We start from the raw sequence: 23536 nt of genomic DNA, 5'->3' as shown, positions 1-23536 counted from the left end.
GGGAGAGGGAGAGGGAGAGGGAGAGGGAGAGAGATGGAAAACAAGCCAAGTCTCAAGGGATGCTGAGGCAAGCCAGGTAACGATGGAGGGGAGATTGCCTCTTATCGTAGTGCCAGATCAAGATGCTCCTCTTTTTCATATCTGTTACTTTTTTACATACTTATCAAACTATTATTTGTCTCTCTGAGGGGGTATGGGCGTCAAACGTCGATGTCTGACAGCGTTGGAAATGGTTGCACAATAATTGTCAAAAGCCAGTGCATTTCTCTGCGAGACATGGAGACACACAGAGAGAGCGAGAGAGGAGGGGAGAGAAAATGAGGGGGTGGGAGGTTCGGTGAGACTCAGGGAGGGGGATGTAGGAGGGAGGGAGGGAGTGTGTGTGTGTGAGAGAGAGAGAGAGAGGGAGAGGGTGAGGGAGGGAGAGAGAGAGAGAGAGAGAGAGAGGCTCATTCCACTGCTTTCACAGCATCCAGTCTGTGAGACGTCAGCTGAAGAGAGGAACAGACGGGAGAGAAACCGACATAGCAAGCCGAATAGGAGAAGAAAAAGGAGACAAAAATAAACAAGGGAGGGAAGGAGATAAATGTACAGAAATCGTGAAGGAGGCTATCGAGGGAAATAACACGCATCCGGAGCAAAGCTGTGCCATCCGCTCTCCACTACACCTCACCCACCCTGAAAGTTTGCACCCAAGGGGGTGGGGGGGGGCGGAAGGGGGTCACTCCACGCGACTTCACCAACCAACCAACACCCACCTACCCCCTGCTGTGGCGTGTCGGGGCTGAACAGTGGATGCTTCCCACTCCCGGATAAGGAGAGAGGGGGGAGAGAGGCGTGAAAGACCGTCCGGATTCATTTTCTTTTCCTTTTAGCGCCGGAGCCGATTCGTGTGCGTGTGCACCAGGATCTGATCCCCGCAGTGCTTCTGTCTCTCCCTCTCTCTTTTCATCCACGCAACAACAAAAAAAGACAACGTTGTCTGTGACTTCACCACACCAAGGCTGGAATACCAGAAGGCAGCTACGAAAATCTAAATAACTAAAGAGTTGAATACCGCTGTGGAAGTAAGGGAGGTATAGACACACGGATTACCTATAAACCAAGGACTACCTTCTTTGACTACTGCAAAGAATTTAAAGTTCTGACTGAATAGACTTGGAAGATTTTTTTTGTGCCCCCCGCCCCCACCCACCTCAATTAATCTTTTGTTGTGGAGCAACACAAGAGCTTTGGTCAGCTTATGCTTTGGACTATAGGATCCTGGCTAGCATTTCAAGGTAAGTACCTACAGCATCCATGAGCTCTTCTGTATATCAGCAGCACCCTACTGCGCTCCCCCCCTCCCCCTCCCCCCAGAAAAGAACAGATTAGGTAGACTGCGAGGATGGGAGGATGGAGAGAGTGTGGAAAGGGTGAAGGAGGAGGAATGATTAAAAAGCTGTGCCCTGTTGTCGATCGTATATGTACTGTAGGTACCATGGGTGAAAGTGAGAAGTTGGCATAAATACCTGGACATTACTGTATGTACACTCCCTCCATATACTGGGGCTTGCAGAGAACATGATTGTTTTTTTTGTAATCTCTCCTCGACAAAAGGATGTTCTCTCCTCTGCAGTGAAGGACGTATTTTATGTATACAATTGTATTTGCGTGTGTGTGTGTGTGTGTGTGTGTGTGTGTGTGTGTGTGTGTGTGCGTGTGCGTGCGCCCGCCCGCGTGCGCGCATGCACTAAGATGAGAGATGCCTGTCTGCAAACTAATTCATCTCTGGTCTTCCTTGGCTACCTATGGTTATCACCAGGGGGGCTCATAAATACAGCCACTGTTTGTCTGCTCAAAAAGCCTGCAGAATATGATCACCTATAAAGCCGAATTTTGTGTGTGTGTGTGTGTGGGAAGGGGGGGGGATATTGATATAGGCCTACAGTAGCTAGATAGATGGACATTTGTTTTCATTTTTGAGAGAGCAAGGAGCATTGTTCAAACATTGCGTCCCTACCTGCGTCTGTTTGATAACGGCCATGTCCAGTGGTGCCACTACCACACCTCTCATGCCCTACATAATGCATTCAGTTTCTATGTAGATGCAAGTCTGTCGGTCTGTATAGATGGTGAGGCAATGGATCTCTATGTATCTCGCTCTATCTTTGTCTCTCTATTTCGTTCTCCCTTAAACACATTCATTCACATCTCAAAAGGTAGAGGAAAATCGTTATAATTTCTCTATATCTTTCAATCCTCTCAATAAGTGTAGCTCCTTTTGAAATTGAAATGAGGGGAATAGTGTTTTACCAGAGGTTGTGGGAGCTAGGCGGTGTGAGAACATTGTCGCTGTCACGTGAAAACCTTGTATGTCAAAAACCATTCCTTTTTTTTTACAAATAAAATAAAATGGTGAAAATAGCAGATCAACTTGCTGCTGTTTTCACTACCTTTGTACGATACTCCTGTATGTGAACAAATATAATATAAGCCCATCTAATATAAACTATATACTATAAAGTTGAAATATGGCGATACAAGGCTTCTGCCGACAGCAACGATATTAAGGCACACTATTATAGTCCTTTAATTTTTTTGGTGTGAATCTGCAGTACACTATATCAATGCTAGGCAAGTGCAAGGCTGCCCCCCCCCCCCTTTTGTCAGGCAACAGCTTTAAAATATTTATGATTGCGTGTGCATCCTGTCGGTGCCCTGAAATATTTACAATGATTGAATAATAAATAGCCCGTCTGATCTGTCAAAGCACAGCTCCAGACTGATGATTCTAGTGCCACCTTCCACATGTAACAGGAAACTGCCCTGCCTCTGGACATGAAAATCTCAAAATAAGCATCCCTCTCTTTGCAAGACTTTAGTATAGGGGCAGCAGGCATGAAGGGAAGTTGTGGCAAAATGATTTGCAAAAGTGCAAAATTGTCGCCCGTCTGACAGAGCTTAGTTACAGGAAGGGGCTTACAGAATGCAAACAAAGAGGAGAGGAGCTGTATTATATTTCGCATTGAAACATTACAGTGTAACGTTGGCTTCCTGTTGAAATACAAGGCTGCGTTTCACCTGCTTGTTTTTCCTCCCCCGTCCGGACGTAGGCCTAGCTGATCTCAGTGACGTATAAATAAGCTGCTGTATGAGGAGCGTACAGTACGCATTATGTATGTGAACAATGTGTCAACCTGAGCAAGCTTTGTTTGTCTGTATGTTTCTATACGTGTCATGTGTGTGTCACAGATGGTTTGTGTGCCTTTGTGTTGTGTCCATGTTTACTCATATGTATGTGCGAGAGAGAGAGCGTTTGTGTGGGTGTGTTTCTTGTCAAGAGCTTTGAGCTTGAGCTTCAGCTCTTTTTGATGTTTTATTGAGGGTTAACCATGTTAGGAGTGACGCATCGCATGGTGGAAAAGGCAGAGCACTGAATTTGACCTTTACCTTTACCTCTGGATTAGCAATGCTATGTTTGTCTCTCTCGTCCCCACGGATCTGCTAAATGATTCGGTCCAAATGCACATGTGTAGGTGTGAACAAGAGTCGCTGAGGGTCTGTGTGCGTGTGTGAGTGAATGAAAGTGAGCAATGCATTTGCACACTGTGTGTGCGTGTGTGTGTGTGTGTACTGATGTGGATGAAAATGCAGTGGTTAGCCATCAACAAAGCCTCTCATAATGCATATGCTGCCTTTTGGTTCCGTATTGTACTGTACATAGAGGTGACAAGGCATTTGTAACTCAAAACTCTGATCTTCCAAACTACTTTCCGGGAATGTTTTTCTTCTTCTTCTTCACTGTCTTCAGATGGCTAAAGAAGAATTAAATAAATAATTCCTCCAAACAATTCCCTGTCAGAGGTAGAAACGGCAGTATTGTGGAAGTCCTCTCGAGACTCTCGAAAGTGTGGCCTGTTTTCCTTCTGCGTCTGTAGCAGAAACAAAGACAAGGCAAGGCCCTCCATTTTTGGATATTTTCTGAACCACACAGCGGATGAGTGGAGACAGACAGTCAACCTTCTCCTCTACCTTGCGATTATACAGCTCTGTCAACAGCACGTTCACATGCGGCGGAAATCAAAGAGGAAAACAACTTTAATGCCATGGAAAAACACTGTGCTTTTGATTTATTGCTTACAGAAATTTTGCTTTTGGATCAGTATGCATGTACATAGCAAAACCCCCAGCATTGATTTAACCTATTACAAGTTATAATATTAGTTCACTCTGAGTTACAATTGATAAATGAACACTGATGATTTTATTGTGTGCACCAGCAGTAGATAGCTGAAGTCTGGCACACATAGCCCAATACATCATTCTGAATGTGTGGTGCTTTTTTCTTTGGAAGAGTGTCAAATAGCACTATTTTTCAAGTATTACAAATTACCGTGAGCCCAATATTTTATAGTTTGTTAAGCTTTCCTTGCAGTCAGCATTACCACAGTGTTCACATTGAAAGATAATTAAAGGATAATGTACAGAATGTGTATATGGCTATATGCCCACATGATATTCCCTTAAGTCTCACAATAATCTTGAGAAAGAGCATGGAAGGTTAAATGGATGGCTAGATGGAAACATTATGCTCTACTACTGTTTGCAGAACATAATTCTTCCCTGGGTATTACTAATTCATACTGTGTTTCAAAATAAGTTATGCATCATTGTGTGACTGGCTTTCAGCAGTGCCTTGCCAAATGCACTACAGAACAGACCTCGCAGCATATGGAATGAAATGAGAAAGCACGGGCTGGGCCTGGGCAGCTGTACTAAACCAGTCGGCACAGGATTTTTGGTTATGCTAAATGAAAATCCAAAAGGACATTTCTCTTTTCATGTCATGGTTGGGATTTGTTACTTACAACAAAACGTCATTGAGAGAGAGACATCCACCCAGGGGATTCCTGTGGTGTGAGATCATTTTGATCAGAAGTGTTCTGTGAGGGGAGAAACGAGTGCATGCAAGGTGTGGTCCCATGTGAGGGTGCTCTATACTGAAGAGCCTGGTTTATACTTCTTGGTACAATGGAGTGGTACGGCACTGACAATGGACATTCTACAAGCGTGAGCTTGTAGATCTGCCATGTGACACCATTGTACGTTGACAGTGTATACGTTAAGCAGTGGTTCTAACATTTTTTCAATACACCCTTTTCATGATTTCTGAATTCAAGTGTTAGAACTAGTAGGCCTACAAGTAATGTGCTGAAAAATAGTATTGCTTTAGAAATTCAATAACAAACTGCTAAAAGTATGTGTTTAATTTGGTTCAACAATATACAGATCAGTATAGGTTACTCATTTCAACAAAGTGTGTCGGTTTTTTATCATTAAACAGTGGTACAATCATTTTCCGCAGTACCTCCATGTATCTCTAGGAGTACACGCTCCCCCGTTTGAGAAACCCGCATTAAGGAATAGACTACAAGACGATGGACTGGTATACGTTTTGTTTTATCGCCGATAAGACGCAGCGTGATTAAAGCGATGATTAGTGTGGCCTACCAGTAACTGAGAGGAACCCTTCTATTCAAAGTAACACAACAGTACATCAAATAAACAGCACTGTTGAAACAGCCTCTATCCTTTCATATTCATCTAATTTGTTGTGCCAATTCTCTTTCAATTCCATCATGTTGTGAATGCTTAGTTTGGTTATCTTCGGCAGCAGGGAGGGGGGGAGGATAGAGAACTGTGTGAAAGAGAAGACCAGCAGGACACAAGCATCATATTTTTAGACTGTCCATTAAGGACATGGAAGAAAAATCAATGGCAAGGGCCTGAAACATTGGTTTCAGATTTATTTATTTGATTTCTTCATGACCTTCAGCTATGCAGCTGGTAATGTATATACTGTATGTGCACTGTGCACATTCCAGAGGTATTTCATTGAAAGAATCGCCTGCTTTGGCCATTAGGAGATGCTGCATTATGTTTGCCGTCAAATGGAATCTTCCTGGGGGGATATTTAGAAGTTAACAAGTCCATATATCCACCACTGAATAAAATGACCAATCAGCTTTACTTTTGGACGACAGCATGCATTACCGCAGTGTGTGCTTCTATGCACGTATTACGGTATCGGGGGGAAAATACACAATTGTTGCATGACAGTAAGTAGGACATTAACATACTCATCTGAGCTATCATGTGCCGCACATCTGTAGCACATACACCACCAGCTGGTTCAGGGGAAACAGAGGGTCTGGTTTTAAAGCGAGGTCTGGTCAAATGGAGACCAAGCGAGCAGCAAAAGGATGCATCTGATCTGCTGTCAGCCCCCTTTGAATCCCTGATGAGGCGAAACACAATATGCTGTAGCAGCTGGGTCATTTATGGAATACGCTTACTCATCATGGTGGACTGCCACATTAAAGGGCTGGAAGAATCTGTTATAATGGACGGTGCCTCAACATGTTCTTAATAATGTGAACGCCTCTTTTCAGCTAAACCTAAGCTAAAAAAAAAACAATGCTATATTTTTGCAGCAAGAAATACTGTACCTACATACTGTACAAGGCACATTGCTGTACATCCATGGAGTCATAAAGAAAATGTGTCAAAACCACCTATGTGACTTAAGTACCCAAAACAGTACTGTTCCATAAATCACATTGATGCAGTATCAAATACTGTTTCCTATTTGTTGATGATACCTATCTTATTTACAACAACAATCTCAGAACTCTTATGAATGATGCAAACAATGTCATAATTTCTAACCAGTAAAAATTTATATTGTGAAGAGGAATCACAATTCTGTATTGAAGAAAGATAATATATTTAAGATCTATCTACATATTGTCGGGCTGTTGTGAAGGAGCTTATGGATCATATACAGAAACATCAATGAATTGATTGGTATTGATTGGAAAATGTTCTAGATAGAACTTGGATATTAACTTGATACTACAGCTTGATAGATCCTATTGCAATGGCATGTGGACAAGTATTGTACTGTCTGTGTCTTAGGCACCTTTGGAAAAGTAGGCTACTTGTATCGAAAGGCCTTTCCATGAATTGAAATGTTGTATGGATGGATAAATGGATGGATTGATAATGGATAGATGGATTGAAAGAATTGGTTGGAATCATCAGTAGTCTGCCCTGAACAGATGATTCATTTTCAGTAAATGTCGTACATGGTCAGAATGGATGGATTTGAATGAAAATTGTCACAACGTTATGTGCAGCGTATTTATTACACTGTGTAGGGCAGGCCACACAATAATCTGTCATACAACTTTATTCAAGCCTTGACATTCAATGAAGAGATACACTCACTGACACGCCAACACACAAGGAAGAAAAGTTGGTTTTCTGCTACATTACTTCAGTACCAAGGACAGCACACCTTCCTATTAGCCCTACAACAGTATAACCCAAGAGGAAAATTAGCAAGAGTCAGGCTTCGTACACACATAAAGAACGAATGTTCTGTGCTCTGCCTGTGTTTCATGGCCGCCCCAATGCTTTTCCAATGGAAGTCACGTGGTTTGACCAAACAGTTGTGTGTGATGGGGGGCAAACCACGCCTACTTTATTTAGGAGACCATTTGTAGGCCATGTGTACCATTTCACCTCTAGTGGCTCCAATGAAGTTCGCCCATCTTCATAGACCATCTTTGGTATAACTATGTGAAGATGAATTAAACCCAGCAGTTTAACAGACAAAACAGGCAGCAACAGAAGCAAAACATTAATTGGCAAGCCCGTCTGTCAGGCAAGGCTTACTGTACAAGGACCATGGCAAATTACAGGCCGGATTACATCAGGGGTGAGTGGCTGTTATTTTATGATATGGGTTGGTTGGATAGCGTATTCTTTAGAGGACAGAATGCTTAGTGATTGATTGGGCTGGTAGCTCAGTGGTGATAGGGGAACTATACTGAGGTGTGCTGTAGATAGAATAACTGTCCTCATTACTTTCCAGTTGCTTTTCACCCTCTTATGAAATTTTGATTTCTAAATGGAATATACAGTATCTAGACTAGAATATGGCTATCAGAGCTGACGGTTTCAGGGGAAGTCTCATTGTTGGTGCCTTCTTCATATGAGACACTAATTAGTGACAGTCACACAATCCTATTAATGACTTGTACTGTCTTTGTGTTTCTGTGCATCCAATTTCAGATTCCGTTTTGCTGAGATCCTCTTTGCAAATTCACAGCCGAATGCATTGTATTAAAGTTTATGTGTTCTTTCAAATAAAATCAAAGCGAATATGATTAGGAACTTAGTGGGGTGTTCGATTGGTGAGTGCACCTGTCTATTACCGCGTGGTTCTGGCATTCACATTTTAGGCAGTGAGTCGATGGGTCTTTTTCAGGCCGACTGATTTTAACACTACCAAGCAATCAATATTTATATAAGACAATGATCAAAGCAATTGCATCCAGAGAATAGATCTAGATAGAATAATAGATAACATTTTGATTTGTGCACACTGTAAGTGCTACTGTATAGGTGAAGATAAGAGACAAACAGAAGACGATATAAGCAAGGCACAATCAAGGATTTAGAGTTGTCGTGTTGGGTGGGAGGTACAGTATGGGACCATTGGTGACAGTGTAGCCCCTCCGTGATACTGTACAGCATCGGTGAGAGGCTGTTATGGCCCTGAGGACCTGACAGCCGGCCGTCCGTGTCACTTTTGAAGCTCCACGTTCCTGTGTAAGCTGCCACCAAGGGGAATGAGTCTCGCACCACCTCAGACCCAAAGTTGCCTTTCCCGTGTCTGTTGACACGGAGCATTAGTCGGGGTCAGGGGTGACATGTCTGGCAGGGGCTATGTTATATGATGAGGCAGATGAGATGGAACAAGGCGCAAAGACGGAGATCAAATGGCTGCAGGTTGTGCCTGTGGCGTAAGTGAAAAGGCCGATATGCTGACCCTTGGACAGAGCCATTTGTATCCCTTAATATCTCTTCACCAAAGTCTCGTCAAAAGCCCTGCTGTCTTCGCACAAATACAAATACAGCGAGGGCATGCTGCAGACCATAGGCCATAGCAGTGCAGTGGCGGCAATTTTCTGGTTCCATCGTTACAGAGCCCATTCATTTTTCCCATAGAGATTTCCGAAAATATTTGTATTCATTATGTTATGCCTAGAATCAAGCTATCCAGGATCCTGGTGAACATGACCACAAAACATTTGATTCTGTGGAAAAACAACAACCCCATCAATATACTCTCAGACATCTGATGAATGAGATTATCTTTCTTCAATACTGAACTTTGATTCCTCTTCAAAATATTTATTTTTGAGGGGCGCTTAGCCCCTCCTATACACAGTTCAATGTTTATTTGTAAACGCATTGACAATGAATGGAAAATGTATGGTCATGCATGATTCACCAGGATCCTAGATGGCTTGATTCTAAGCTTAAATAAATTGCTTAAATTAAATTAATAATTGATATTTTTGGAAATCTCAATGGGGAAACATGGGGTGGAATGATGGAACCAGAAAATATATACTATATAGGGCCTATAGTATAGGCCTACGTGTTTTGAGAGTGGTAGCACAGCATTGATGGATCATTTTCTATGCGAGGCTTGCGAGCTGCTATTAGGTATACCCTCACAGGATATGTCTTTCATTTCCCTGACAATTAAGGGAGTCCATATCAAACAGTCCAAACATCACAGTGATTGAGGTTTTTGGAGCTTTGTAAATGTAAACTAAGACTTGGCTCAGAGCCGTGGATTTCCTGATTGACCCCCCCCCCCCCCCCCCCTTCCCCAATGTATGCAACTTAGACAGCACGGTCGATAGTGTGGACATCACACCGATCATCCGTGCTCACAGCGAGCACTCGCTATACACAAACAAAATAAATAAAATACAAGTGACTGGTGAATTAAAAAGGAAACGCCACTAGGGACAGAGTTTCAGTTAATGGTCTGAACTGATGATGAAGAGTTCAGGACTCTTATGCTGTTATGGAAACGAGTCGTTCTGCTCTTAACCCATTTTGACCTGAGATCAGATTAAAAAAATGTCTTCTACATCCTGACAGTTTTCTGAAAAAGCTATGTTTCTATGTCAGTGGTTCTTCGATTTTTCAAAAATAGCAGACCTACAAGCTCGTAGCGCGCCACTCGGTGGCGCGCTATGAGCTTGTAGATCTGCTATTTTTGTCCTGTCACCCTTGCCACCCTTCCCTACCCTTCCCTACCCTTGCCACCCTTGCCACCCTTCCTGTCACACTGTGACTCACACTGCTCTATCACACCTTGTTTCATGTTGCATCTTATTCAACACCACTGACAAAAACAAAACCCTCATAATAAAGTCAGTTGAGCCACAGACACGTACTGTAAATGAACACATGCAGCCACACAGCAGCACCTCACATCACAGCCTGTTCTCTTGAACTAATTACGGATCATTAAATATTCACACATTGGAATAACCTGCCTATACCCTAATAGGATAAGATTGATACTGATTAATTATTTTGTGCCAGTACAACGGCAGCGCCATCTATTTTGTGCTTTGTTTTGCCGTCATCAGCCACTTTGAGGTGTCCTCATGATGACTTTGCTGCCTCCTCCTGTCTCCTCTCTCCGCTGCACCCTTGGCTCTCAGCACTGTGTTTAGAGTACTGACCCTTTTGCTCTTTAGACGATTACAGAAGTGCTTTGTCTGTGGTATCAAGGTGACAGAGCTGCTTGAATATTTGACTCCGTGCAGTGGCCATTGTTCCTGTCAAGGTTGGGCATGTACCCTTTTAAGAGGATGTTGAGGGTTGGATTTGTGCTTTAATTTATTTAACCCTCTGTTTAATTGTGCATGCATCCCAGTTAATGCCTATTGATGCTCATGTTTCAGAGAAAGTACAACTCAACCCACTCATTTGTCAACTGACGTTCTTATTGATCCCAATAAACTCACTCAGCTTTCAAAGTAAGACATCATTAAACTCAACATAATTATGTATGTATACCTAAATATATTTTATTGTGAGTGTATTCCTTGCTGCCCACAACAGTTACCATTTCTTTGTTTTCGAGTGGTGCAACTACTCCATTACACAGCTATGTGTGTCCCTGGGTCTGTCTGTCCCTGGATCTGTCTGTCCAAGCACGAAAATAGCTTGGTTGGTTTTCACCATTTCTCAACCGTTTCGGCTTGCCGGAAAGGGGCCCGGTCCCCTGGGCGCATTCCTGGGGCTCTGGATGTTCCAGGGACCCCCAGGGACCCCCGGAGACCCCCAGGGACAACTATGGATAACTATGCGTTCCTGTGGGTCTGGAACTTCCGCGGACCCCCCGGGGACCCCCACACGGAGTTGCACCACTCACTTCACACGGGTGTGATTTATTAGCTGGAAGCCAAGGACAGAAAGAGGATAGATATGCGAGACAAGACTAAGAGTCTGGATCAAACTCAGATCCTTGCCGCTGGCAAGAAACACATTGTCTGTATTCTAAAGTCTTGAACTTTCCTTTTGATGTGGAAAGCACATCTATGTCAGATATTAAATAAATAAATACAATATTTTCTAACAATTGCCTGTTTCAGATTCACGCTGAGTTGAACAGTGTGACCATGGCTCCCAGAAACACACTGTGAGTCATTACTTTCACCGTGGCGTGCCAAGTAATATTTCACTGGATGCATCTGAACTTGTCAGAGTGTGGTCTTTTCATGGTAACAGTGGTTTAAATGTCAGCTGGCAGATGCTTCCTTTGGCCTCTGGAGACAGCAGTGCAGCAGTACTGGACTCTCTAACATCAGGTCCGTTCCCATAGCCTCTGTTTCTAACAGAGCATGAAAGGCCCTCCACAGGAGGACTGTGGGCCTGCTACTTGTTAGTGAAGGTCACTGATCTCGGCTCCCCCTGGGCTTAGTGTAGCCGGTATAGGAACATGCTTCAAAAATAAGTAGTGTACACTCACACTGTTGGTGGAGGCTGGCTTTCTTCATCCCCAGGAGGATCTCTGTTTACCGACATCAAGTCATCAGATGCTGAATGGTGAATGGTGGCCTTGGTGGGACAATTTGTGTGTTTTTATCACATTTTTAGAATGTGTACAACACCGCCGTACGACAAAAGTAATAGCTTGTCCGTGCAATGGGACCACAAGTACTGTCTGTCTGTCTGTCTGTCTTTTTAATGATATGTACTGTACGTGTGTGTATAGTCTGTGTGTCTCATTTGGGTGAGAAAGCAGGCCAACACTGATCCACCACTCAGACACAACCTCCCTTCTCTCACTTTCGCTCATCCTCCCTAGCTTCCTTTTCTTTCACATTCACAGCATGTCTCTGCGCCTTGCTGTGCCTTCTTTCTATTTTTTTCTTTAATCACTTTCACCCCTCTCTCTCTCTCTGTCTCTCTCTGTCCATTCCTCACATTCACCTCCCACCTTTTCCTTTTCCTTTATCGCATGTCCATCTCTCTCTCTCTCTCTCTCTCTCTCTCTCTCTCTCTCTCTCTCTCTCTCTCTCTCTCTCTCTCTCTCTCTCAGCCCGCTCAGTGTGCTACAGTAGGTTTTACTGTCAAGTGGGAGCTCCCAGTAGACGTGAGGGAAGATTTCCAGCTAGGGTTACAGAGAGAGATGGTGGTTCAGATATAATCCCCTGCCTGTCTTAGTCCCAGCCTTGTTCCTGACATAGGGAAGTTGCCTAACAATTCACTTAATAGTACTGTTCAAGTATGCACTACTGTGCATGTGTGTGCGTGCGTGCGTGCGTGCGTGCGTGCGTGCATCTATAGGAAAGCGTATGTGTCTGTGGATCTGTCGGAAGGGTGTGTGTGGAGTCTGGACAGGTGGGAGTGTAGGAGGTGTGAGCGTGAAAGACTGAATCGACATAGAGGAGGCGAAGAGAAACCATTTTGTTTCTTAAACGGATTTCATTATAAGTAATGAATGAATATTGATGCTTCCAATTCACGGTTACAGTATGACGTTCTTTGTGGAAATGCATTTTTGAATCAATCACCCAATCAAAGCCATTTCTTTAACATTTAACCAGGGGGCTTTCATATTAGAGAAGTATTAAATAAAAAAAGTTATTGATATATTGATTCAGTATAGTGTTCTGAAAGGGCAGACTCTTTGACAGCTAAATATGGTGTTGTTTTGTGTAGGCCTGTAGGAGTACTATAAAACTGTACTATAATATATGAATTCAGCATAAAAGAAAAGCCCAAAACATAAATGTATTCTTATTCTAAATCTATTAAGAATAATGTTAAAGTAATTTCATGCTAAAATAAATAAATAAATAAATAAAAACGTTATAACTCTACAGAACTGAAAACAAACCTTAACACAAAATTGAACACATTAATACATTAGAAACAGAAAATGTCTAATTTGAAAAAGAACCTAATGTCGTTCTAACATGATCCTCTCGCCCATTCCCTCCAGCCACTAAACTGTCTCAATTCAACAAATGGTTATTGTAAAAACTGCCATTTCCCCTATTTTCTAGTTTATATTAGCGTCTTGCGATATTGGCAAAATAGGAATTGAAATTCATTCTGTGGTCGCTCTTGTTACAAGAGTCTGTTAGACTGTTAAATACCAATAAAGGTAAAATGAATGTCATTTCCTATGTTGTTCAGCGGGCTAGATTATTAAACTGACTGCCAGGGATAGAGGTCCCCTTCCCTCTGGGGCCGCCCATACAAAAAAAAGGTAATACACTTATTGGAGTATAATGCACTTACAGAAGTGTAAGGATAAAGGTCTCCACTGAATGTCATGTGGTAGGTGAGGCTCAAATGTAATCTCTAAGCCATGTTGAAACAGGCAGGACACCGAATACAGCATACCGCGCACAGCTACATCGATGAAATTGCACATGACAGCAGACCAACAAAGGCCCTTACCCAGCCTATAATGCAGTCAGCATGTGACAGAGATTAAATACAAATGTCCACAGCGCTATATTCTGGTGGCGTACGTACTGCAAAGCCCACGCCTTGCCTAACGCGTCCTATACACACGCACCACAGCAAGACTGCCAGTGCCTACCGCAGTTGGACGGGCCGGGAAACTCTGAATCTAAATGATGACCTTTACTTTGTAATTATACAAGAGTCGCTGCTGCTGTTGACATGTGTAATTCCTAGCCTTGGATGCCGACGTGCCTGCTGTGCATTCTAAATCAATGAGCATGTATTAGAGTGAAATCCTCCGGCACTCAGGGCTTTGTTCGTGGTGAAAAACTGAATAGGAGGGAAGCAGAGTCCACCTCAGGGGACGGTGTTGCTGTCCAGCTCTGTGTGTGTGTTGTGTGTTGTGTGTGTGTGTGTGTGTGTGTGCGTGTGCACGTGTGTGTGTGTGCGAGCACGTCATGCGTCATAATGCAGACATATTTACTGTATGATGCGAGGGGGAATGGCGCATGCAATATGGCTATGCATATATTCATAGTTGTATTTCTGAGTTTCACTGCTATTTAACTGAGAATCTTACTCTGTAAGCATATTTGAACTGTACAGGACACAATGGATTTGCAGCAATTGACACCCACGATCCATTCATTGATTTTGATTTTGACATTTCAGTCAACAAAATCTACAGTTGAAGTATTTTGGCAGGCTGTGATACTAGCGTCTTAAATCGCTTATTTTACACTTGGTTGCATGCTGAAAATAGCCGATAAATATCAGATCTACAAGCTCGGAGCTTGTAGATCTGCTATTTTCAGAGCACAACACCCGAGTGGAACCAAAACTAAAATTACATACCGGTATTTCCGGTAAGTAAAACATTTTAACCAAAGAATATTAGAATATCACATACAGTACCCTACCTTTAATATTAGAATATCACATTAACCCATTCATAAACTTACAGTACCTTACCGTTAACGTATATTTTCTATAAATAAGCAATATTTGCAAAGAGTAACTAAAGCTGCCAAATAATTGTGGTGGAGTAAAATAAATACAATATAGTGGAGAAGAGGAAAAAAAGGAAATAATCAAGTAAAGTAAAGATACCTCAAAATGAAATGTACTTTCCAGTTCCACCACCCACTGGTGGTGATAGCTAACGCCATGAACCCAACATCCCTAATTTGGGCAAGTCATAATAGGAGAAAATGTGACAAGAATAGTCGATCTACAGGACGTTCTGAGCTTAGATTGGCTCTGTTCGGCAAGACAAATAGACCCCATGTGGGCCCTGGTCAATGTTGTTTTAAGTGGTTAGGGGACTGAGTAAACAGTGAAGGCAGGGGCAAGTGCTTGCTTAATGTTTAAACGATAAAATACCTGGTACTGGACGGAATAATCTTAAATTGAGTCCTCACACTGGAGCATTCTCCTGTGGATATTGTGGCGTTCAAGTGCTACCACTTATTCACCTGGAGTTTGCCTGACATTGTATGACAGAAAAAACCCATGCAGAATTTCAATTATGTCTACCGCAGTGGGCAGCCTTGGCGAACAATATTTATTTCCGAAAGTATTTTTTTTTACATGATGCTTTATTTCTTAGATATGACAGTGTAGAATGACAGGACACCAAAGGCAGAGAGAGAGAGAGAGAGAGGGAGAGAGAGGAGACCTACGTATTGCAGATTACATCTAAATGGAAGGTTGTGTTGACATTCTCTCAACTCATCTAAGTCATACATAACGTGTCCTGTCCCCCAAAGGGTCTGAACAAGATTGACCACGCATAGCGTGAGCACACACGCACGCACGCACACACACACACACACACACACACACACACGCACGTCGTACGCAATGGGGCTTTAAGCAACTAGTTGACTATTCAACAAGTCGATTAGTAAATCCACCTTGGATTTATAGTTGACTAGTTGATAAGATTTATTTTTTTCTTTTGTAGGCCTCAAGATCAGCTAGATTATAGTAACAGTCACCAATGTTCACAGTTTTTAACTGTACAAATATTATTTAAAAAAAGGGGGTTTATTTTTTTTACCTTTTACATAATAGGTAGTTAAACAACTAGTCGACTAGTAAACTAGACTAGTGCACGCACGCACACACACACACACACACACACACACACACACACACACACACACACACACACACACTTTGCCTTTGGTAGGAATTTGCCCATTCACAACTTATGTTGAATAATTTAGTCATGAACATGTTGAGATGCATTATTTCTAAAGGCACTCAAGACAAAGTAATGGCATTATCGTACATGGCTGCATCAGAATCCCATTCCAACATGTTTGCATTACTTAACAGAAGCATAGTGTTTTGCATCTTTCTTCGGCCAATTAGCGTCTCATTAAACACAGACTGTAAAAATACTGAAGAAAAAAGTCATCATGATAATATGTGTAGACATCTTCTGCACTTCCATATGGATGGCTTATTACGAAACCACATGAATGATTTAGACGAGTTTACCTCAGTGGTTGAAAGTAACAATACTTCCCACCACTGGGTGAACTCAGAAACAAGTGTGACATAACTTACAAGTAGTAGAACTAGCAGTTTAACCATCCACACACAATGTGTGAATGGTGGTCACAGTTAAATAATATAAACCATTATGACTAACATGCAGTGTTGATTTCGTTGACTAAAACTATGACGAAAAATGTTCGTCGACTGCCTGTTGTCACTGAGGAAAACTAAATGGAAACTAAGCTATGATGACTAAAACTAAGACTAAATATAATATTGACAATTTCGTCAACAAATTAAAACTAGACTAAAATGTTAGGAAGGGACTAGTGGACAAGAGATCCAGTTTAAGTAATTTTACACTTAGTTGCATGCTGAAAATAGCCGATCTACAAGCTCACAACGCGTCGCAGTGCAAGGCATTATGAGCTTGTAGAAGTGTAAAATCAGCCATTACGATGCCATCAGGGCCCGCCAAAATACATTTTACTCGACTGAATCAACTGTAGATTTAGTCGACTATAATCGCATGACATTTAGTCGACTAAAATTAGACTAACACTAAAACAATCCAGGTGACTAAAATGTGACTAAAACTGAATTAAGTTTCATTCCAAAGACTATGACTAAAAATAAAATGGATAATTTTCCGCCAAAAACAACACTACTAACATGTCATAATAGTACTACCACAGTGTGGTATTAGCCCCTTCTCAAAACCCAGCAGTGTTTCACTGCTTATTGTAACAGACTTTGGGCTTGTTTTTCTGTAAAGTTACTTATTGTGACCGAAGGTCGCAGATAACTATGAAACCTTGCGTTTCTGTCACGTCACTCACAACAATCCCTGTCACTCTGTCATGTCACCTACATATATGTCACTAATTCAAATCTCCGTGGCTCACCCCAGGCAAGCCCCCAGGTCATCGTGACATCAGCCCAGCAGCCCCCCCTGGTAACCCCAGGCAAACCCCCAGGTGCACAAGTCATCGTTACATCATGACATCAAGGACCATATAAGATAGCTCGAACCAGTGCTGGTTGTCTCGTTAGATCCCGCTGCAGTGGTGTCTGATCCGAACTTAACCAGGATGCAGACATTTCTAACCCAACGATATCCGGTTTGTAAAGCCAGATATCACTGAGGACATTTGGTTGTAACTTGTAAGGCCAAATATCCTGTCTCGTCCGGAAGGCAATGGGGTCTCTCGTGAGGAGCATAGCAAATGCTGCTAGCTCCCTAAACCTCAGATTCTTCTTATATATATGATTCACTAGTTGTGTGTCATGATGACGATGCCAGCCAACTGAGTACGTATCACCATGGCGATGCCAGGCGTGTATCCATAGGTGTCTACACTAGTCTGATGTCAGCGCTGGATATCGCTGTTGTCTCCATACAGTACATGGAGCTATAGGTTGTCTCCATATATGGAGCTATAGGTGAAATAACGAAGGCTTGAGCTCCATATATGGAGACAACATATAACTATAGCTGATGCCCCCCCAGTGCTGGCCCAGCAGTCTGCCGTCAACGAGGCGGATGAGGTCGCTTCTCGCCCACAAGGGTCTGGGTTGTGTTGTTGTTATTTGCGAAATGAACATAATTATTGTTAAAGACTGGTTTGTATTTTTTTCAATTGTCCATGTGTCTATGACAGTACTTCGTTGAACCCTGTGGTGTGGTTGTTATGTGCAATGATGTCTTCAACAACAACATGGCAACGTGACATGAATGATACGGTGGCCTTGTTGTGCTGTAAGTGAGATTGTGGAGTACAGTACATCATTATGACTATTACAGTGCAGTTAGGAGATGAAAGCCTTGCTACTGCAGTGCTTCCTGTGCCCCTGCCTCTGGTCCTCGGGGCCGGCCCATATACTCAGCAGTCCCGGCCCCGTCTCTTCCGGTGCGACACCCATCCAACCCCATTATCACTCACGACTCTCTACTTTAAAGTGTTGAGAGAGAGGGGGGGAAATGATGTGCATAAATAATGTATTCCTTGGGTGTATCCACCCCCGGATCAATCGCAATACAAAGAACCATCTACAAAGACAGTTGGCTCAAGGCCATATTTGATCACTTCCTCTGTGCCCGACTGCTGTTCCCCTTTTTTGTCAGTCCACCGAGACTCAATTATTTCCAAGTGTTTGTAAGCTATTGTTGAAAGAACATGGGGCGAATATTTTAAGTTGAACGGGGTAAGAGACACAGATGAGACATGAAAACAGCAGATGGATGCTAATGCTGAACTATTACATAGAGGGAGGAGTTGAGGAAGAGAAACAACATCCTGGTTGTCAATACAGGGGGAGCGGTGTGAATGACAAAAGGGTATACAGTAGCCTGCTCATGTGATATGACAGGGGGGGGGGGGGGGGGGGGGAAATTACATATAATTTGAATCCATCTGATACAGTGAGGCATACAGTAGGCGGCCATGACTCCATCGTCAGACTGTAACCCATGCACTTCCTCACCGACAGAAGTAATTCATGCTGAGAATGTCTTTGTGAGTGTAGGTGGTGTTGGTAGTTATACCATTATTATGGTTGACATGCAGCTTGGTTATGCAGATGGCGAGTGACAATAGGCTCAGATTTAGCTTACTTCTCATACTGTACAGTATATCCCCTTGTCTGATCTTGTTCCTCTCCAACCCAGATGGCTGGGCTTTGTAGGCCAAAGAATTGTAGGAGAAAAGCTAAAATAAAGAATACTAATTGTGTGATTTTCTTTTCCAACTTTTTCATTTCCGACCAGAGTGGGATCTTCATTTACGTGTGAATAGATTTTGTATGCCACTGTCGCCACCCTCAAGTGTTTCTGGATGAGTGGACATTATAATAGTGGACAGAAGTTGCCTTCCTAATGGAAGAATGGAACACATGCTCAGACACTGATGTCTCATATAGCACTGTTTCTTGAGTGGCCCTGGCCTTTACAATTCATCCAAAATGTTGCTTTTTTTTGTCCCACTGTTCTCAATGGGAACCGGTTCAGTTCTTTTTGGTTCTTAGTCCATGAGCCAGAGCTCCAAAATTGGAACGTTAATTATGAATTGAGTGTGCAAAACCATACCTATATTAGATTGTTATCACCATGAAACTTCCCCAGGGATTATTTTCACGAAAACAATGATTTATTGTGTTACAATTGTTTTTATGTTTAAATATGCAAATTAGGCATTATATAGGAAAATATGCAACAAATAGGAAATATGAAAAAGCTACTACTGTGGAAGGGTTATCATCAATTACTTATATTGATACTATAAACAATTTAACAGTTTTTCCCACTCAATTCATAATGTTCCAATTTTGGAGCTCTGGCTCATGGACTAAGAAGAACCAAAAATAACTGAACCGGTTCCCATTGGGAACCAACTGGTGGAAAAGGGGTATAAGAGATAGACAGTACGTATTGGTGCAAGACATTGTTTTTATGTGCTACAGTAGGCTATATTCAATTATCCATATTCTATCCTACATCTATTCCTAGTTGTACTGCAGATGACTATTTCCTGAATATGCTGCCATAGAACCAGTTGTATATTGTAACACAAACCTCTTAACCACTTAACCATCCATCTTTAACCGGTTATCCGGAATCGGGTCGCGGGGGTAACAGTCTTCCCTTTCCAGAGCAACATTAGCAACTTCCTCCTGGGGGATCCGGGAGCGTTCCCATGCCAGTGTGGAGATATAATCCGCCCATCTGGTCCTTGTGGTCTGCCACAAGGTCTCTTCCCAGTGGGACGTGGAGCGAGGACCTCCCTAGGGAGACACTCGGGAGGCATCTGTACTAGATGCCTGAACCACCTAAGCTGGCTCCTTTCCAAGTCGAGGAGCAGCGGTTCTACTCCGAGTCTCTCACATATGACTGAACCTCTCACCCTGTCTCTATAAGGGAAAGGCTGGCCTAACCTGACTCCGCCAAATTGCAGAAGCTTGCTTCACACCCGTTTCACAAACTACTTCCACCTGAGTCAGGTTAAGGAGCCAACTCATTTAACCACTTAACCACTTGAAGCATCCTGATTCTGGGGGAAACGGCAGATCTACAACCTCACAATGTGTCATAACGTGAGAGTTCATGTGGTTAACATAAATAGTTAAAGTAATGTTTTAAAAAACTTTATGACTCCTTATTTGTTATACTGAATATACTGTAAACAGTCTTCTACAAAGTAACCTTTACAATCGTGGAAAATGTGGCAGTGACCCAGAGAGTGTCAACTAACCACCACCAGGCATGCTTCTGTCATCAGATGTTTAATTGACAAGCTTTGTTGTGAAATGAGATGCCCATGTGTAGAGCACAACGTGACACTACCTTTCACCAAAATGCTTGATAGCATGAAATATAAGTGAAGCAAAATACATGCTTTTAAAGAATAGTATAGAGCATGTAACTGAACACTTCAACGGACAAGTGTAAGGAATGACACACTAGATGGATAACATTTTAGAATGGATGTAGGAAGGTCGACGGAAACAGAGAATAAAGGAATAGGTTGACAGGGCTCCTCCCTTTCTTTACCGTCCGCGAACCCCCCACAACCCCAGTTATGGAGAGAACCTTTCAGCGCTTTGAATTGGCAGCGTGACATCCGATCCACTCTCTCTGCTATGTATGGGTCACTGTCTTTACACGCTGCTAAAATGGAAACTGTGGACTGAATGCTAGTGTGGGGGTGATGAATCGATTTCCATCCTTTTTCACATTGGAGGAGACTGTGATGTGAAATATCTGCACGTGCAAGTGTACACGCATGCACTATACAGTTTGTGTGTGTGTGTGTGTGTGTGTGTGTGTGTGTGTGTGTGTGTGTGTGTGTGTGTGTCTCCTAGATTGATTTTCCCATCATTACTTGAAATAGCATATTATTTATTGATCGGGGGGAAGGGGAGGGTATTAAGGGTGAAGGTTTGATTGATTGATTGATGAATTTATTAACAGATTGGAGAATTACAGTACATTACAAGCACAACTCAATACAAAACGGTTAACTATGGACGACGACACCATCAAGTATTACACAGTATTCATCATAACAATTAGAGACGTACAAATATACTCTATACACAGGAAATCATCAGGTAAAAAGTGAAGAAAAAAAAAACAGTGAGGGGAAGAAAGGGTGGGTGGGGGATTCAAGTATTACGGGGGCCAGTTTCGAATTGCAGCCGTCCGTAGGTGCCGTTTTAGAGCGGTTTTAAAGGAGTCAAGGGATTTGCATGTCTTAATGACTGTTGGTAGGGCGTTCCACATTTTGGTGGGGCATAGGAGCGAAAATAATTTAGTCCCTTGTTTGTGCCGAATCTGTGTTGCACATGGTTTGTTGAACTCCATCTGGTGTTATGGGTGTGGACTTCGCTGACATTAAGGAAATATTTAGACAGGTACATGTGGTCCAGTCGACCAGACCCATTGCAAGATGCTGTACTCTGTCGTCAACCCTAAGCCATTCCAGTCTGTCAAAATGGGCAGGGGTGAGGTGGGTTCGAGGAGTGAGGCCAAGTAGTAACCTGACCAGTTTGTTTTGGGAAGTCTGGCCGGAGCCTTGTCTTAACAGCCTTTGAGGTGCTGTGGTACCAAGAGGTGTATGCATAGTCGTAGAAACCTTGTACTAGGGCTCCTGTTAGGGTCTTCAAGGTGTTTTTGTTGACCAGTGAGGAGATCCTGTATAGGAATCTTGTTCTTTGGTTGACTTTGGTGGCCATTTCATCACCGGAAAGATTTGCCTCCAGGATGGAACCTAGGTACGTAGGTAATTTTATCTTTTAGTGTGATAATAATATTGTCACCCACTCTAATCAAGAAGTCATCAGCCTTGCTGACATTACTATTTGAACCGAAGATAATGGATTCAGTTTTCCCCAGGTGTAAAGATACTTAGTTTTTTAATTAATTCAACCCACACAGTTTCAATTTCATCATGCTGCAAGTCAGTACGAGTAATGTATTCAGTATCTTTGTGAATATACATGCACACACCTCCACCATAGTTTTTTCTGTCGTTCCTGATGGTATAATAGTTCTCCATTTCAATCTCTGGTCCTTAGTTTTTTTTAGGTCCATCAAGTTTTGTTTCAGAAACATTTGTCTGATTTCAGCCAGTTTGGGTCCAAGGCTGTTGATATTCAGGTGAAACAGATGAATACTGTTGGCGTTGGTTAAACATGGGTTGCCTTGGGGGGAGGGTGGGGGGTCCGGGGGGGTCGTCGCAGTTGGGCAGGAGTGGGGGAAGGATCCCTCGTTCAGGTTTGTAGGCTCTGGTGGTAGGCCTGGAGCGTGAAAGTAGGGTTTGAGCCCTGGTGTCGACTGAAGGAAAGAGAGTAGGGGAATCCATGCCTGTGAAAGTAGGGTTTGAGCCCTGGTGTCGACTGAAGGAAAGAGAGTAGGGGAATCCATGCCTGTAGTCTAGGGTGGTCGATTAAATCCATCTACAGCCGCGTCCCCCTTGGCTGGATGTGAAGACTCTTCACGTCTGTAGATGGTGCTGTTGTGCGTCCACTGCTGGGACCTCAGCGTGTATCTCCAGCGTGGATGTGTAGGTTGGCTGGGATGGATGGAAGCCAGCGGAGTTGCTTGTCCAATGGAGTCCACTGGCCACTTCCCTCCGTTACCTGTCCACACCGAGCAGTCTTGTCCGTTGTCTTGTGGTCACGGGGCCAGGGTTAGGCTCAATATCGCCAGCCAGTAGCAGCATTATGAGACGGAAGAATCTCTTCATTTTTCTAACTTGGAGCTTTTTCTTTGGGCTAATAAGGACTGAATAGCTCCTATGCCGTGTCCAGGTCGCGTCCTTTTGTTGTCGTTGTTGTTGTCGCTGCCCATGTAAAAGTCGGTATGAGAATCCTGTTGAAATTCTCATTTTACAGGTTTGTTTTTTCTCCATTTCACATCGATGTAATCCCTTTGGTGTATTAAGGTAGGAATCCGTACACCATAGTCGGAGAAAGAGAAAGTCTTCTTCTTTGTTTATGTCGTACATTTCACTGGCACTAGCCTCACGATCCCGCCTATGGTAACGGCATGGAATCGGTACTTGAGTAATTATACTTTCCATCCCTGTATAGAGCGTCTCAGTCCCGCCCCCTTTCATGACGACGCCAGGCCCAGGAAATAATTCCCAATGCATTTTTCCCATAGACATTTCAAAACTTATTT

General features: G+C 42.9%; 1 protein-coding gene across 1 annotated transcript in view; it reads left to right on the top strand.

Annotated features, from left to right (window-relative positions):
- The first annotated feature begins 631 nt into the window (after positions 1–631).
- Positions 632–23536, top strand: part of lingo2 (leucine rich repeat and Ig domain containing 2) — a 314021-nt gene continuing 291116 nt past the window's right edge. The window contains exon 1 of the mRNA XM_083785512.1: positions 632–1280. The gene's annotated coding sequence lies outside the window, so the exon portion shown is untranslated. The remainder of the gene's footprint in view (positions 1281–23536) is intronic.

Source organism: Protomyctophum parallelum (assembly GCF_964188405.1).
Source record: "Protomyctophum parallelum genome assembly, chromosome: 16".
Taxonomy (NCBI): domain Eukaryota; kingdom Metazoa; phylum Chordata; class Actinopteri; order Myctophiformes; family Myctophidae; genus Protomyctophum; species Protomyctophum parallelum.
The sequence above is the reverse complement of the archived record's forward strand: the minus strand, read 5'-3'. Positions and strand labels throughout refer to the sequence as shown.